The following is a 12,372-nucleotide window of genomic DNA, read 5'->3' as shown; positions in this document are numbered from 1 at the left end:
CCAACTGTCGTTGGTGCTTCCCAATTAGTTACGGTCTCAACCTTTGTGGGGTCAACTGCTATTCCTTCTCCGGATATAACATGTCCGAGAAATCCAACTTCCTTTAGCCAAAACTCACATTTGCTGAACTTGGCGTATAACTGATGTTCTCTTAGCTTCTCCAAAACCAATCGCAATTGTTCCTTGTGTTCCTCTTCATTCTTCGAGAAAATCAAAATGTCATCTATGAACACCACGACGAACTTATCCAAAAACTCCATAAACACTTTGTTCATCAGGTTCATGAAATAAGCTGGTGCGTTAGTCAGTCCAAATGACATAACGGTATACTCGTACAGTCCATATCTCGTGGTAAATGCAGTCTTGGGTATGTCTTGCTCCCGAATCTTCAACTGATGGTACCCTGATCGCAAGTCGATCTTGGAAAACACTTTGGCTCCTTGCAAACGATCAAACAGATCATTTATCATTGGTAGTGGGTACTTGTTCTTGATTGTTACCGCATTCAATTCACGATAATCAACAACCATTCTCAAAGATCCATCCTTCTTCTCTACTAACAAAACGGGTGATCCCCAAGGTGAAGAGCTTGGGCGTATATAACCTTTATCCAATAGCTCCTTAATCTGCTTCTTGATTTCTGCCAAATCTTGTGCTGGCATCCTGTATGGTCGTTTCGATATCGGGCCTGTTCCTGGCAATAGTTCAATCAAAAACTCAATGTCTCTATCCGGTGGCATGCCTGGCAACTCTTCCGGAAATACATCAGGAAAATCCTTCACCACTGGTACTTCTTCCTGCACCACTCCTGATAAGCAATTTACTTGTGCTCTCCTCGGCTCGTGCCGTGATACATACTTAATCCTTCTTCCTTCTGGTGTGGTGAGCAAAATTGATCTAGTGGAGCAATCAATGTTTCCTCCATACTTTCGCTTGCGGTTCTCAATTTGCTGCTGCTTTCCTTCAATCATAAGGGCTCTGTCTACTAACTCCTGGTAGTTATTGAAACTTGCTACCATCAACGGCATGCTGAACTCATCATTCAGTCCTTCTAGAAACTTCTCCTGTTTAGCCGCATCTGTAGCAATGTCATCTGGGGCATAACGTGCTAATTTGCTAAAGTCATCCACGTACTGGCCAACAGTCCTTCCTCCTTGGCGTAAGTTGCGAAACTCACGCTTCTTCATGGCCATGGCTCCTGCTGAGACGTGGGCAGTGCGAAAAGCTTGCTGAAATTGATCCCATGTGACAGTGTCTACCGGGTAAGTGGCTGTGAAATTCTCCCACCATGCGGCTGCGGGTCCTTCAAGCTGATGTGCTGCAAACTTCACTCTTTCTCCATCTGTGCATCCTGCAGTGGTCAACTCCCTTCCTATCTTGCGGAGCCAATCATCTGCTACAATCGGCTCGGTGCTACTGGAGTACACCGGCGGATTTAGTCTAAGGAAACGAGTCAAATGATCCGCAGGTGGTGGTGGTGGGTTGTTGTTGTTGTTGCCCTGGTTCTGCACCAATGTTTGAATCAGGGTGTTCTGCTGCTGGATCAGTTGGGTGATCTCTGGCGGGAAAACGAATTCAGGGTCGCGTCTCGGAGGCATCTGATGGGTTTAGAAAAGAAGAGAAATTTAGAATAGAATGAGGTCTAAGGGGAATCACTACCCAAAATGCACATGAGCAAAGCACACAAAATCACTCCATTCAATCAAACAAGGCTTACAACGATCTAACTATCGCAAGTGCGTGTACTATAATGTTTACATGGGGGGAATACTACTAATATGTGGGGGACTTCTACTAATTTGAACCGGTGGAAGATTCCATGATGTCTGCTCCAGCTTCGTCTTCAAAATCGGGTTCACTTGGATCCGAATCGGTGTCGTCGATGTTGATGTAGTTGTCCGGACATGCGACGTACTTGTCGTCCTCCTGGGATGCGAACTTCTTCTTGAGTTCTTCGATCTCATACTTAAGATTGTTATTGTGTCTTGCTAGAGCTACGATCTCGTCCATGTAGTCCTTGCGTGTAGACTTTAGTTCTCCTTCTAGCTCGATGATCCTTGCCTTCGCATTCTTCAACTCTACCATATCATTGCACATCTGGTTCTCATGGCGTCGAATGTGCTGGTTTAACTCCTGGATAAAAGCTGCAATGGATCTATCCTTCTTGGTGCTGACTATGTCCCATTTGTCATCTCGGCGTCCGCAAATCTGGTAGATGGTGTCCTTGAGGTCTTCTTGATAAACTTCTCCAATGCGTCCTATGGTGATATGGGATGCCATGCTCCTTCCCAGACTCCAGGTTGGTGCATTGAAAACACTATCTATAGGCTTGGTGATTGGGGCGAATGTCCTTCCTGGAACGTGAGCGTGAATCTTCCAGCGCTCCTCTTCAGGCAGAGTGGCGTTGAAAGTCCCGGTGAAACTTGGTAGTCCAATGTCCAGGTACTTGGTAACTTCCTTCAAGTGAAATCCAAATGGTGTGCCTTCATCCGGTTGGGTGTACTTAATCTTCACGTTCGTCATCCTAATAGAGTAGAAAAGATGAGGAGTTAGAAAATGAGAGGAGAGTAGTGATCTATGGCTTTAACTTAGTGGTCGTGTCCTACAGTCAGCGTGTGCTCTGATACCATCTCTGTAGCGACCTGACCCGAATGGATCACGTCTACTGTGCTACGATGTCATCCCTGGATCAGTAATGCTGACACCACACAGTACATCGAGGATTTATAGCAGAGTTGCAATCACACTCTTATTACATCGATGGCTCAAAAAGAACTTATTACAATAATCATGGCTTAAGGCCATCTAATAACGATAACAGCGGAAGGCTTGGAAGATAAGTGAGTCCATCAACTCCATCGGCATCACTGAGTATAGAACCACGACCTAAATTCCTTACTCGTCGTCTGAAAAGTCTGCAACATGAAAGTTGCAGCCCGAAAACGGGTCAGCACATGGAATATGCTGGCAATGTAACACATAGAGAGTAATGAACAATAAGCCTATACTACATGCATATTTGGCTGGTGGTAAGGCTCTATGGTTACAGTTTTGCGAAAAGCCAATTTTTCCCTACATCAAAGGAATAATTTTGTTTAACTATCATGGTGGTTGTTAAACATTGAGAATGGTTGACAGCATCCTCAATCCCAATTAAAAGTACTCATTAAAAACCCAATAGCTTTTATTAGAGGTAACATGTTGAGATTCACAATGATATTCAAGTACTAGATACTCAAAACGTCCATAACCGGGGACACGGCTAATCATGATTAGTTTGTTACTCTGCAGAGGTTTGCGCACTTTTCCCCACATGACTCGATCGCCTCCGTTTGGTTCTCGCACTACATGGTGTTTGAGAAACGGATGACCGAGACATAGTCTTTCAGAAGCACTAGCACCTTACATGTGGGGTAGACCGGTACACCTACATCCCCTACATCTGCTAGTCCACCCCGTAAGAGTTCGCACAGCTTAGTCAACTATGCTAGAGCCCATAGTAGCATGTGGCTGCACACGGAAGTTTCCAGTTTGAAATATCTTATGATCCCTTAGAGCCTGGGTGGCGGTCCAAAAAAAACAACAGGCAAGTCCTGATAGACATCAGGTGCCTCAATCCACCCAGATGTGTGTTTAAGTTGCCACCTTAGATAAACCATTAAAATTATCAATCTCACATCTGTCATGGATATCACTCACCCAATCCACGTCTACTGGCATAGCATAGCATAATAAGCAAACGTAGAAGTAACTCCCAAGGTTTCATAAGTAACAGGTAATAGGTACTACCTCAATTCTACTTCCCAATCCCACAATTTAATTTAGATCCTAAACAATGCAAGTGTTTGAGGGTTTGATCTAATGCAATAAAACTGGGTAGTGGGAAAGATATGATCAAAGTGTTACTTGCCTTGCTGATGATCCGCGTGACCTAGAGATTCGAAGTAACAAGCGGCGCACTCCGGGTAATCTAACGCAGACAAACAACAAGCATACAATAAGTACTCATCTAATGCACAGGGAAATCTCGAATAAAAGATCTAACCAGAGAGTTCAACTTAAGAACCCTGGTTGCAAAAGAATCGAATCAAATAAGGCATCGAAAGTCGGAACTCGAGAGAGAACGACTCGGTTTAGAAATCTGAAATTAGGTCAAAGTTTCACAGTAGCAAAACTCTATGAAAGTTGGTTAGTCGGAACGGCGGTTTCGTTACGAAACTCCAGGCGCTTGAATCACCTGATTCCGATAAACGAGCAAGAATTAAAACAGATTTGAAAATTGGATCGGAAATCGAATCAGAAAAATAACGGATTAAATCCGAATAAAAGAAAAACGACGAACGGTTTAAATAACGGACGTTCGTTAACAGAACGAATCCAACGAACGCGTTCATTGAAACGAACGGTTCGGTGAACGTTCGTTAAATAAGAAAACCGAAAAAAAACCAATCTAGTTTTTTTTTTTAAAATAAACCGGATCGATTTATTAGGGGAAAACCGGATCGGGGCGCGGGGCTACCTCCGGTGGTCTTCGCCGGCGGGGCTCCGGCGGGGCTCCGGGCGGGGCGGGAGGTCCGGCGGGGTCGGGAGGGGGCGGCGAGGGGCGGCGGGGTTCCGGCGTCGGCGGCGGGGAACGGCGGCGGCGGCGGCTTCCTCGCGGCGGCGGGGTTCGGCTTGGGGAGGCGGGCGGCGGCGGGTGAGAGAGAGGGGGGGGGGCGGCCGGGTATATATATAAGGGGGGGGGCGGCGGGGTGGCTTGGGGAGGGGGCAAGGGAGGCGAGGGGGAGCCGGACTCCGGGAGGCGTGCGGCGGCGGGGCAGCTCCCGCTCGGGCGGCGGCGTGCGCGCGAGGGAGAGGGAGGCGGGGCGCTGGGCCGGGCCTGGCTGGCTGGGCCGGCTGGGCCTTGGCCCAGGGGGGGGGCGCGCGTATTTTTTTTTTAAAAAAAAACAAAACGAATTAAAAAAAATACCAAACGAACTCCGAATTAAATAAAACAAATTTTCCCCGACTCCTAAAAATGAGTCGAACAAAATGAACTTTAAAAACGGCAAACATGCATAAATTTTTAAAATGCTCATTTTTGCCTAAGCAAAATAAATCTTCCAAAACCAAATCTTGATTTATTTATAATATCTTCATTTTTCCTAAATATTGGGAAAGTCATATTATTCCCTCTCTTAAATTTTTTATAGGAAAAACTTTATGAAGATAATTTAAATAAATCCAAATGATCCTATTTTCAAAATTTGAGAAATCCCAAATATGAAAATAATGAAACTTCCAACTCTCTCCGAGGGTCCTTGAGTTGCGTGAAATTTTCTAGGATCGGAAAATGCGAGAAAAATATGATATGCATGATGACCTAATGTATAACATTCCAAATTGAAAATTTGGGATGTTACATTAACGGTATGTACTGGGTCGGCATGACCACGTCTTCGATGATGCTCGTCGACGGTCGCGTCAGTTGGATGCTCTTGGTGTTCTACACCCATTGATTGATCCCCCATTCTTCGATTAACACTGCACTGCTTTGGCACCACGGCCCAGAATACTTGAAATCTTACTGTAGCCACCATGATACCAAGTTTGATTTCCTCAAGGTTGTAATTTGCCAAGTGCTCACAAGATCTGCGAATTATAGAGACTTCAGGCTAATTGCGTTACTCAACCACAGCCTCGCCTACCTGACAGGTCACTGCGGTAAGTGGATAAATCTGCACGTCCATCATAGGATCATACATCCTCCATGGTTCTCTGATGCCAGTGAACACAAGGGCTTCATTTACGATGTGGACTCCTTCTATGGCTGGACATATTGCTGGCCTACTCCAGTCATCGCTACAAACGACAGTTACAGCAGTATGTTGTGATATCATGATGGCTTGTTTATATTACTGTCAACATTTAATTAAAAAATATTCATGCTCATAACATGCTGTTCTTAAGATTGACTATAGTACAAGCCCCTTTTTATTTGACTACAACCTGATATGATGTTGTAGGCCGCCTGGTGTCCTAAACCATCCTAATGCCAGAACCTTTCAAAGGAAAGTGGCATGGCATTTGCAGGAGGTTCCTGGCTCGATCAGACAATGGTGAACGATTGATGATATTCCGCACGTGCCGGACATGTTGTTTCGCATAATACAATTACAGTCACTCCAAGGTCTTTGAGCAGGATACCAGCTTCTCTGGGCCTTCAGGAATTTTTTACCGAAGGCTCGTAAGTAGTCTTGGTAAATGCTCTCTGTTCCTCAGACTGAATTATCCGATTAACCAGGAGATAACCGATGGCAAGGATCATGATGGCAACGCGGTTTCATTCATCAGGCAAAACTGTGTGTACACAACGTACCATGCGTCTCTCCATGCACCATATCCTGATATGTGCCGCCACGTTCTGCAACCTAAGTAGGGCAGAGGGTAGTAATTATCAGACTTCGACCTGCTAGCTGGAGTTCCCCCCGTTAGGCACCCATCTGGTTCAAGCCGTCAGCTAATCTCCACTTCTTAATAAATAGTAATGTCTAACTGAGCCAGTTAGTTAGATGCATACACTTGGTGTAGTAGGATCTTTATTTAGTTCGATGCATACACTTGTTATTTTTTGCTGGCCCTTTTGTAATGATGGCTGCTGTTTGGTTTGGAAGAGAGAGTTGTGGCTTTACTCTTCTGGCCTACTTATTGCTTCTGTTTGCACCACCTATCGTGGTTGCTGTTGCTACTGTTTTATATGTACAATCAGTAGTATATTTTGTCTGTTGGTTGAACAAATGTGTTGTTAGAACGACAAACACAATGTTTTGGAAGTCATTGCACGGTCTCATCCTTTAGTGCCCCATACGTAGCGCGTACTATTTTTGGTACGGAACACATTTTCCACTTGTTGCAAACATGCAGCCCTATGATGAAGGCCCAATGGAGGAGCCCATAACAAACTGGAAGGGAGGCTCTCACATGAATCCGGCCCAGGCATATGCCCATGGTCCCCTAAACATAAATAAGTAAGTAAGTAAATAAATAAATAAAGCAAAATGCTCATGCACCAGTTGTTTAAATTTATGAGTTGAAAAGTCAAATTTTGACAGGAGGATATTATTTCCTATGAGAGTGTTGTTATATTCAATCGATATTATTCTTAGGCAAAGATAGTGACCAATATTTTTTCTCCCACCATTTTCTTCCTGCAACCAGCGGACCCATGCAAATCATATTCGACATCGTAAATAGTCCAGGTCCATTATTATTTTTTGATAAGAATGCCCAACCCAGCCCAACACATTGGCGGCACCACTTTATCCCATGGCTTCTAAATGCGCTCGGATTCACACCTCAAGAAGAAAATTATCTCAAAAAACCTCAAGAAGAAAAAGGTCCTCCGCAGCATTTTACAATAAGTTTTGGCCATATAAAATTAATTCTTATAATCCAGCATAATGAGTTTTTGGGTTTGACTAGTCCAGCCGCCAAAACCAAACATGCACTGGTGGGAGTGCATGTTCCCGCGTTCTACGACTGGTTGCACTGTCGTGAACGTATCGCCGTAGTGTCGTACCCTGAAATGCTGGGCAGGCCATCCCTTTACTCCCCCTGACATGCTATTCTTCTCCAACGAAACCAGGCTACCCCGCACCAGAACCAGTGAACCCTCATACTCCCCTCCGCCTAGGTCCACACTGCCGCATGTTCCCCATCCCCTGTTCATTCCCGTCTAAGGCCTCATCATCGTCCTCTGCCTTGGTGCACTCGCAGCGGCACCACCGTCCAGCCCTGTCAACATAGTGAATAAGGAGAGGACTGTAGTTGTGAGTACGATAGTACGGACCTACCAAGTCCACTCCCGAACACAAGCAAGCACCTCTTTTACTACTGAGATGCACCCCTCGTTTTTTACTCTAATCCACCCTGCTGATATCTGGGACACACATCATTATCATCGTATAGTCAATTAATGACATAATTGCACAATGTTTTTTTAGGATTGGTTAAGAGGAGCAGGCTATAAACTAGGTTGTGCGGTCTTTGTGGCACGTCTAACAACATGACTAGCCTAGCAGTTTTTTCTTTGGGAAAATAGGTAGCCCACTATTTCTTTTTGAAGAATACCCAAGCTAGGCCTATTTGTTTTCTCAAACTCCCTGGGCTGCAAATCTTTCAAGACGGGGAGGGATGCATTCCTGCATGGCCGAAGGGGATGGGCAGTAAATCTTAAAAGTAATATGAAAGGGGTTGCAAATTCCAAAAAAATATAGCAAATGGGCAATTATTTTTGTTTTTTGTTTTTGTTCTTCTCTGATATTTTATATTTCATTATATTTTCACATAACATATTACTACTTTATTTCTAAATTTGTTTTAGTATGGCTACTAATTTTTGGACTAAGAATATTTTGTTCCCCAGCAAAAATATGCGAATTTTTAAAATTTTGCTTATTTTTAGGTGAAATTTAATCCTGGCACTCACCAAAAAAATGGGCAGCAATTCTAAAAATGGAAAATGGGCTGCAATAAATTCCATATGAATTAGCAGATGGGCTGTAAATTATAAAAATAATAGCAAATGGGCTGTACACGCCACGGATATCGAGGCTGACTTGTTTACGCAAGGCTTTTTCAGTCAACACATGATTCTAGCAGCAGTGTCTATTGGATGTCCATCCAATAGCTGACGTGCTTCTTCAATCTCTGATCTTCCTACTGCAGCCACCTAAACCAGCGCCGGCGGGACTGCTTGCTCCCTCCTCTTGTGGCCGGCTGTGATACCGTGCAGGCTTCACCGGCCCACCCTACTCCCTCTGCTAGCTGGCCATCCGTCTACCCACCCGCACATCATGTTATTCTCCGGTGACTGCAGCCTCACGCCTTAGCCAAACTAGTCAACCGTCATACTCTCCTTAGCGTGGGCATCCACTATTGTGTCTTCGCCTGCTCTGGGTCGTTCCATTCCTAGGCCTCACCGTTGTCCACCGCATTGGTGCTCTAGGCGCAGTGTGTTCAACATTCTACAAACGACAGCCATCGGAATAGGGATGTACGTGGAGAGGCTGACAGTAGGGACCCCCATGGTCCATGGCCGCACACAAGCAAGTACATCTTTATTACGCGAAAAAAATTATTCCTCCCACTGACATCTAGGGCGCACCAGTTGGAGGCTGACCTGTGGACCTACTAAGTTGACGCATACGCAGGGCTTTGTCAACTTAGTCAACAAATGATTCTAGCAGTAGTGACCGTTGGATTTTAATCGAACAGTCCTGCTGCTTCTTCAATCCCTGCTCTTCTTGCACCAGCCGCCCAAACCAGAGCCGGCGAGACCGCCTGCTCCTGCCTCCAATGGCCGGCTGTGCCGCCGCACGGGCCTCACCGCCCCACCCTACTACCACCGCTGGCCATGACATCCCTCTGCTGACCCAAAATCTGTGTTATTCTGCGGCGACGGCACCCTCACACCGTAGCCGAACCAGTCAACCCTCATACTCCTCTCCGCGTGCGCATCCACTCCTGCGTCTTCCCCGGCTCCGTGTCGTCCTCTTCCAAGGCCTCACCGACGTCTACCGCCTTGGTGCTCTAGACACAGCATGGTCAATGGGGTGAAGGAACGACTTCCATCAGAAGAGGACTATACGTGGAGAGGCTGACAGCTGGGGCCACGGCTGCAGCACGGAAGTGCCTCCTTATTAGGCGTAAAATAATTATTCCTCCACCTGACAGCGGGGAACCACCGAAAGGGACTCTGTATTTTGAACAAAAAACGTTTCCCCCCTGACAGCTGGGACCTACCAGCTACATCTTCGCACGCAAGGAAGTGCGTCCATATTACGAGCAAAAAAATGATTCTCCCAGCTGATCGCTGGGACCCACTATCAATAACTTCGCATGCAAGGAAGTGCCTCTTTATCTCCCTGAAAGTCGGGACCCACCTGTTCCAAGTGTACGTAGCATTGCTATTCTGGTCACAAATGTGTACGTACATATTGGTCGATCGGTCTCTCTACAACGATGAACCGTGGCCGAGCAAGCAGCGGCACATGTAGTAGTAAATCCCCCGACGTAGCACCTCAAGCACACCAGTGAAAACCATGTACACGTATGTACAGCTAGATGCTAAAAAATACGTCCATGTACGTAAATATGGGCGGGGTCTCGAACGCCTACTCGCGCATATGTAAGACTAGGGACCGTGTACATTGAGAGGCAACAGATGGCAGCAACGGCGTCCTATTCATCAGCAGCCAACCGGCTGAGTTGGAATAGAGAAATAGCATCCTGTTCATCGGGAGGCGACAGACTAGGACGGAATGGGTCATGTTCAACGAGAGCCAACTAGCTTGGACAGAACAGCCGGAACGAGGTCTAGCGTACTACAAAACGGAGGTAAACAGTCTTCTGTTTGACCACGTACGGTCGAAGCGGGGTCCTGTTCATCAAGAAGGGTTTGTCGTACCGCAAAACATAGGGAACATACCTGTGTTCGAGAGCCTATGATCGAAATGGGGTGCTATTGATCGGGAGGGGTGTGGCGTACCGCAAAACGAGGAAACATTCTTGTGTTGGTGCACATATGGTTGAAACGGGGTCCTGGCGTACCGCAAAACGGGACTCCATGGGCTACTGTTTATCCACTATCTACTGCCTCGCTCCAACCTCCACGGGTACTGTTCATCCACCGTCGACTTCCTCGAGACTCCACCTGCTACCATGCATCCAACGTCGACTTCATCCAGCCTCCACCAGCTAGTGTTCACCACGGTATCCTGTTCATCCATCCTTCATGCGGCCACCACGTGGCGCCTGGGAGCCGGAAGGGCCTGACAGGCCACGCGCATGACGGGACGGGGCGACGGCCTGGGACCCGTCGCTGCACGCCCTCGTCCCACGCGCGGGGATTTATTGCAGCGTCCGCGGGTTGGTTAGCATTCTCGAGGCAGTTACTGCATGCGTACGTGCGCACTTATTGCGGGGAAGTGGGAGGGGCTAGCGCAAACGATCCGACTTCCCCATGTTTTGAATCATGGCCTATATATTGGGGGCGAGGGGGAGGCAGAGATCATTCACGCTCGCGCTCCCCTGCCTCTTCATCCTCCCTCTGCTTCCAACGGTCGCCGCTAGTTGCAACGCCTGTCTTCTCGAGCAGAGCTTTCTTGCCATCTTCTTTTCCCTCTCCTTCTTCTCTTTCGCGCACGGGTTGATGGCGCTGCCGTCAGGGAGGAGGAGCTCTGTGTCGCGACATGTATTTCTTCTTCATGCTCTTTTCTAGTGGGGGCGCGCTAGCGCACCCACTGGGTGTAGCCCCCGAGATTTGGACCAACTACGTACCAGTTGGGTCAAATCTTAAAATACTACTTTGTCGCTGAGTTTTTTCTTCTGCAGCCGAGGTGCTGTCTTGGAGGACCCGACTGATTTGGGCCGGTTTTTGCTATGACCGGCTCATCACAGACGTCGGCCGGCTCGGGGCTGAGGTGGAGACGGCGAAGGCGAAGGCGACGGTAGCCTGGCGGGTGCTTGACGAAGCTAGCCGGCTGCGGGAGCAACTGGCGGGTGACAAGATTCGCCTCGCGGCCAAGGTGGAGCGCCTCAAGGCAGAGGCCGCCAAGGTCGTGGAGGCGCAGCAGGCCCTTGCCAAGGTGGACCAGCAACACGGTAAGCTGGCCGACGACAAGGGGCAGCTCTAGGCTGAGGTGGAGCGCCTGAAGGCGCTGGTGGCCACGACGGAGGAGACACGGCAGGGGGAGACCCGGCTCCGTGAGGAGGCCGTGAAGGCGGCCGAGCTGAAGGGAGCCCCTACCAAGGTCGCCGACCTGGAGAAGGCACTGGAGGAGCATGACCGCACCATCGCTCGGGAGTGGCGCGGTAAGTTGCTCGAAGCGCAGCACTTGGAAGAGTTCTTCTCCATTAAGTGCTTTCTGTTGGTTTTGTTGTTGTTGCCGGGTTGGGACTCCGACTTCCTTTCCTTAGTAATTTTCTTCTAACTTGCTCTTCTTCTCGGCAAGGGCCTTTCCGGAGACGCGCCTGCTGGCGGAGGAGGCGGTCCTCTTCCAGCGCGACCCGCAAGGGATCATCGGCTCTAGGACCGACCCGCAGGTGGCCTGGACCTTCTCGGAGAACGTTGCCGCTGCCGAGGCCTGTCTGTGAGTCTTGAACGAGCAGAGGGGACAGCTCTCTGAGGCCGGCGTGGCGATGAAGGCGGCCCTCTAGCCGGGTGCCGTCGCGCCGACCAGCTTCACGCGGCTGGCGCGGTGGTTGGAGGCGGGCCTGGACCGCATTCACGAGTGGCGGGTTTCCACTGCTCGTGCTGGCGCTGAGATGGCGCTTCGGTTCACGGTGTCGTGGCATCCGGACTTGGCGCTGGATGCATCAATGGGCCAGCGA

This window comes from Triticum aestivum, chromosome 4A (assembly GCF_018294505.1).
Source record: "Triticum aestivum cultivar Chinese Spring chromosome 4A, IWGSC CS RefSeq v2.1, whole genome shotgun sequence".
NCBI classification, from domain to species: Eukaryota; Viridiplantae; Streptophyta; class Magnoliopsida; order Poales; family Poaceae; genus Triticum; species Triticum aestivum.
Note: the sequence above shows the minus strand (reverse complement) of the source record.